At 39.1% G+C, this 6000-nt stretch overlaps 1 protein-coding gene across 3 annotated transcripts in view; it reads left to right on the top strand.

Moving 5' to 3' along the window:
- BAZ1B (bromodomain adjacent to zinc finger domain 1B) overlaps positions 1–6000 on the top strand; it is a 64578-nt gene that overhangs the window by 27976 nt on the left and 30602 nt on the right. The gene's annotated exons all lie outside the window — the stretch shown is intronic.

Here is a 6000-nt window from a genome sequence, read left to right as displayed (position 1 = left end):
GAACTCAGGTCCTCCTGACTCCAAGGCCAGAGCTCTATTCACTGCACCGCCTAGCTGCCCCGGGACCTTCTTTTCAAGAGACAATGTGAGGAAAAGGAGGAGAGAGTGGGAGATGCTTTCCGGTTTTTTAAGGTGAAAAGGAGACAAGAGAGTTTAGTCAATTGGCCTTAATTTTTTTTATTAAAGAGAAGTCCTTGGCTGAGAGAGGGTAGAGTGGTGGAGGAGATGGAGGAGGCTTGAGGATTGGTTTGGCTTAGACTAGCTTCTCTGGGGAGTGAGATAGGCAGTCACTTAGGAATTCCCTTCCCCCACCTCCCCCAATGAGTTGATCATGCTAAGTGGGGGGTGGTTTTATACTTTTTCAGATACCCCTGAGTCCAGCCGTGCCGGCTCCCACTCGGCTGTGACTGCCCAGCATGCCCCATGCTGAGATGATCCAGCTACTTGAAGGACTCTGCTCACCCAGGGAGCCGGCCGTTTGGGAGGGGGTTGGGTGAGTCCATTTCTTTGCTTTTCAAAAGTACATGGTGTGGCTTAAAAAATCACACCTCCTAAATAAAAGGGGTTACTGGACAGTCTTGCTCACCCTCAAAGCCAAAACTGTCCCAGCCACTCTGGTATCCTTGGAGCAAACTCTGAAGCATTTTATGCTTGGCTGGAATGGAAAACTGGACTTTGGGGAACCTGATACCAACTTTGAGAAATTTATCAGCTATATTAATTTGTGGGGGCAGAGGAGGCTTTTTCTTCTCCTTGAATTTATTATTTATTTTTAAAATTTTTAAGAATTTTGAGTGCCAGTCTTTCCCTACAACCACCCACTGAGAAGTCAAACAATATGATATCAATTATATATGTAAAATCATGCAAAAATTTTCACATTGGACATCACAGAAAGATAAATTGAGAAAATTGTACTTGAATTTGTATTCAGAGTTCATCACTTCTCTCTATGGAGGTGGATAGCATTTTCTCATCATGAGGCCTTTGGAATTGTCTTGAGTCAGAGTAGCCAGGTCTTTCACAGTTGATCATCACTACAGCATTGCTGTTACTGTGCACAGTGATCTCCGTTTTTATCACTTCACTTTGCATCATCAGTTCATAAGTCTTCCCAGGTGTTTCTGAAAGCATCCTCCTCATTTATTATAGCACAATAGCATTCTATGACAATTATGTATTATAGCTTGTTCAGCCATTCTCCAATTGATGAGCATCCCAGTTCTTTGCCACCACAAAAAGAGTTGCTATAAATATTTTTGTACATAGAGGTCCTTTTCCTTTTTCTTTGATCTCTTTGAGGTGCAGACCTAGTGGTGGTATTCCTGGGTCAAAGGGTATGCACGATTTTATAGCCCTTTGGGCATTGTTTTAGATTATTTTCCAGAATGGTTGGACCACTTCACTACTCCACCAGCAGTTCATTAGTGTCCCCGTACTCCCTCATCCCCTCCAAGCATTTGTTGTTTCTGATACGTATGAAGTGGTATTTCAGAGTTGTTTTAATTTTCCTTTCTCTAATCAGTGCTGATAGAGCATTTTTTCCCACATTGGTTATAGATAGTTTTGATTTCTTCTGAAAACTGACTGTTACTATCCTTTTACCACTTATCATTGGGTACTGGCTCTTACTTTTATAAATTTGCCTCGGTTCCCTATATATTTGAGAAATGAAGCCTTTCTCAGAGAAACTTGCTGTAAAATTCTTTGATGTTCTTCATTCTTTATGGTTCCTTTTAACAAAATGTACTTTCCCTGATTATCTCTTTGAATTGGGTCTGTTTTTGGTTTTGTTTTCTCTGAAATTAAGATTACTTCCGCCTGCTTTTTTTTATTTACTTCAGCTGAAACATAATAGATTCTGCTCCAGACCTTTATTCTAACTCTGTGTGTGTCTTTTTGTTTGAATGTGTCTCTTATACACACTTGTACACATGGTTGGATTCTGGGTTCTAATCTGTGTTGGCTCAGGCCATTTACATTCACAGATAGGATCACTGACATTTCCCTCCATCCCATGTTCTTCTGTTTATCCTTCTCTCTCTTTTTATCTTGTCACTCCTCAGAAGTCTGTTTTGCTTCCAACCCTTATCCAACCTCCTTATTAATCTTATTCCCTTCCCCTCTTATTTTCCTGTTGGGTAAGATAGATTTTTTTTTACCCAGCTGAGTATGTATGTGGGTATATGTATGTACATGTTAAAAATGTATTAGATTATAATATGTAATAATTTATTATATATTATATTCACACATTAGTTATATTAAAACCTAATCTATTGTATATAATATTATATGATTATAATACACAATAACATGCAATATATAGTCTTCTTTCTTTGAACCGGTCCTGATGAGTAAAGTTTAAGCGCTGCCTGCCCGCCACCTCAGTTTTCCTCTCCACTAGAAAAATTCTTCCTTGTGCTTCTCTTTTATGTAAGAAAATTTTCCCCCTTCTTTCTCCCTCTTCCTCCCACTCATATTCTTTTTCTGGTGATCATCCCAACATAATTGACCCACATCCATGCCCTCTGTCTATGTAGACTCCATCTAGCTGCTGTAGTGATGATAAAGTTCTTGGGAGTTGCATGTGTCATTCCATGTAGGAGTGCAGACAGTTTAACTTTGAGTCTCTTGTGATTATTCTTTCATATATGCCTTTTTAACCTTCTCTTGAATCTTCTGTTTGAATGTCAGCTTTTCTGTTCAGTCCTTTATTTCATTAAATGTCCATTTTCCCCCTGAAAGGTTATACTCAGTTATATTTCAGTTACGCAATTCTTGGTTGTGACGCTCGCTCCTTTGCCCTCTGGAATATCATATTCCAAGCCTTCTGCTCCTTAAATTTTGTTGTTGTTGTTTAGTTGTTTCAGTTGTGTCTGACTCTTCGTGCCTGCTTTTGGTGTTTTCTTGGCAAAAATATAGAAGTGGTTTGCCATTTCCTTCTCCAGCTTGTTTTACACATGAGGAAACTGAGGCCAACAGGGTTAAATGACTTGCCCAGGGTCACTCAGCTGATAAGTTGTCTGAGGCCACATTTGAACTCTGGAAGGTGAGTCTTGCTGACTGCAGGCCTGGCACGCTGCACACTATGGCGCCACTTAGCTGCCTTTTGGGATAAATTATTGTTGAAGGTAGTGGTTCATTTTCCCAAAATTTGTATGGAGGAGAATAGAGCTGTTGTTTTTCCTCAAACTCCCCAGGATGGAGGTGATTATTGCCTCTGCTGGATAATTTTTTGATATGCTACCTTGAGAGGTGGCCTGGCCTAGTAGTGGACTGAGTGCTTGAGTTCTCACTGGGAGGAGACAGGTTCAAGTCCTACCTCGGATTACGTTGTCTCTTTAACCATGGGCATGCCATTTCACTATTGGTAACATGGTTTTTTCATCTCTAAAACAAAAATAATACTGACATTATTTCATCCCAGTGGGCTTGTTGTGCGGCTCAGACGAGATCTATGTAAAGTCCTTTTCTATCTTTCCTAAAATTTGTTGCGATGTCTTTGTACTTTCCTCACCTATATTTTCCCAGTTTATCCTTTCCTCTCTCAATAAGCTGCCCATCTAACAGGTTTTGATTTTTAGTTTTCCTATTAGAGATATGAAGCATTCTTTTGTGGTTGTTAATAGTTTTGCAATTATTTTGAGAATGGTTCATATCCTTTTACCACTTAGCTGTTTGGAAATGGGTTTTGGTCTTATTTCTGTCAGCTGTTTATATATCTTAAACCAAAATCTTATCCAAAAAATTTGTTGCAAGGAATTTTTTCCCTCCTGGCAAATTCTCTTCCTTTTTATCTTAGTTGTATTAATTTTGGTTGTGCAAAAACTTTTTTTTTTTTAAAAGGCAATTGGGGTTAAATGACTTGCCCAGGATCACACAGCTAGTAAGTGTTATATGTCTGAGGCCAGATTTGAACTCAGGTCCTCCTGGCTTTAGGGCTGGTGCTCTATCCACTGCACCACCTAGCTCCCCCCTGCAAAAATTTTTTAATCTCTTGCAATCAAAATGAATTGCTTTGTCTTTTATAATTTCCTCTATCCCTTGTTTGGTTAAGAATTCTCCTACCTATACTTATCAGAGGTATATAATCTGATCCTTTCCTGTTTTTGTTTTAATATTATGATCTTTAATACTGAGGTCATATCCATTTTGAATTTCAGTTTCCTGTTAACCATTCTGTTTTTCCCCAGTTAAAGATAGTTTTCTTGGAGAAAATGAAAGTAGAGCTGAGTTGTCATTTCTTCATTTTGCATCCTCATTCCATTCATATTTTCACGTTTCTAATTTGTTTTCTTCTGCCACTGCTGGAAGAACTGGAAAGCAAGCTGGCAGAAATTAAGCTTAGACCAGTATCTTATACCGTATTCCACAATTAAATTCAAAATTGCTACATGGTCTGAATCTCAAAGATAATACAATCTTTTAAAAATTAGAAGAGCTCTTTGCTAACTGTAAAGCATCTATTATTGGTAGATATAGTATGTATTGATCTGAGCCTTGAAGGAAAAGAAATATTTAAAGAGTTATTCCAAGGAAGGGGGTTAGCATGTACAAATACCTGGAGAGAGTACGTAATAGTATGGTCCAGCACAGTGAAATATTTGCTAGACTCAAAACGGACTCATCATTCTGGCACTTGGTTGTGGTTGAACTTTCTTAGGGTAAGTACGTGGGGGATGGGGTGAGGAGTCAACATGAAGAATGGCTTTTTTATCCTGTGGGCCATTTGAGCCCAGTGGAGGCTCTTGCTTAAAAGGAGTACTGCTCTAAGATTGATTTCTTCTCAGGAACCCTTTGCATAATCCTTCAGGGTTTAAGTGGTAAATTTTAGACTAGGTTATTGAGAATATTAGACTAGGTTATTGAGAGGCACTGATCTAAGACATTTGTTGAATCTGTAGAACTTAAATTAGTTAGTGACAGTGGGAAGGAAAAGAAGGAACTAGGTATTTTGTTGTTTTTGGTGAGGCAGTCGCAGGTCACACAGCTAGTAAAGTGTCTGAGGCTGTATTTGAACTCAGGTCCTCCTGACTCCAAGGCCCCGGTTCTAACCACTGCGCCCCCTACCTGCCGCAGAACTAGGTTTTGAGCTTGGATGACTTAGGGAATCATGGTGCCATTAGTAGTGGGGAATTTTGGAGTTGGGGGAAGTGGATAATGTGGTTTAAATGCTGTGTGCCTGTACCTTCCAGAGGATTCCCCCAATTTCCAGGCTGCTTCCTAATAGGTGATGAGCTTTGTTTCACCCACTAATTGTGTGCTTTACTGTGATTTTTAAAAATTCCTTTAGTGCTCACACCTACTGATTTAGAATGTAGTTCTTAGTAAGCATGGAGTTCTTAACTAGATTGGGAGGGGCGGTCCCCTCCACTCATTAGTTAGCTTTTTGTTCGATTGTTTACTTTTCTCTTAATATTAGTGATTCAGAGCATTTTTCCCTATAGTTTGCTTTACTTCTCTTGAACTACTTGTTCACACCCATTGTTTTTGTGTTTTGTTTTGTTTTAATTTAAGTTCTATTTTTGGTTCCATTCTCTCTCCAGTCTGTCCCCCACCCATGAAGAAAGCAAGAGCTATGAGTAGGATACCCATTATACATACATAGTCATGTGAAACATTTCTGAATTAGCTGTGCGTTCCCCCTAAAACACCCCCTCCCTTTTTTTTCCTTAAGGAAAACTACACTTTGAGTCCATCAGTTCTGTGTGTGGAGGTCTATAGCGTGTTATATAATGAGTCTTTTGGAGTTGGTGGTGGATTATTGTATTGATCAGAGTTAACTAATTCTTTCACAATTGATCATCATTACATTATTGATGCTGCTGTGTACGATGTTCTCCTGGTGCTTCTCACTGTACTTTGTATTAGTTTATATAGATCTTGCCATGTTTTTCCAAAACCGTCTCCCTTGTCATTTCTTACAGCACAATCGCGTTCCATCACAAACATAACCTAACTGGTAATCAGTTAATTTCTTGATGCTAATAGGAGCAA

This window comes from Vombatus ursinus, unplaced genomic scaffold (genome assembly GCF_900497805.2).
Source record: "Vombatus ursinus unplaced genomic scaffold, bare-nosed wombat genome assembly UNPS02014768.1, whole genome shotgun sequence".
Lineage (NCBI taxonomy): Eukaryota > Metazoa > Chordata > Mammalia > Diprotodontia > Vombatidae > Vombatus > Vombatus ursinus.
Note: the sequence above shows the minus strand (reverse complement) of the source record. Positions and strands in the feature narration are given on the sequence as shown.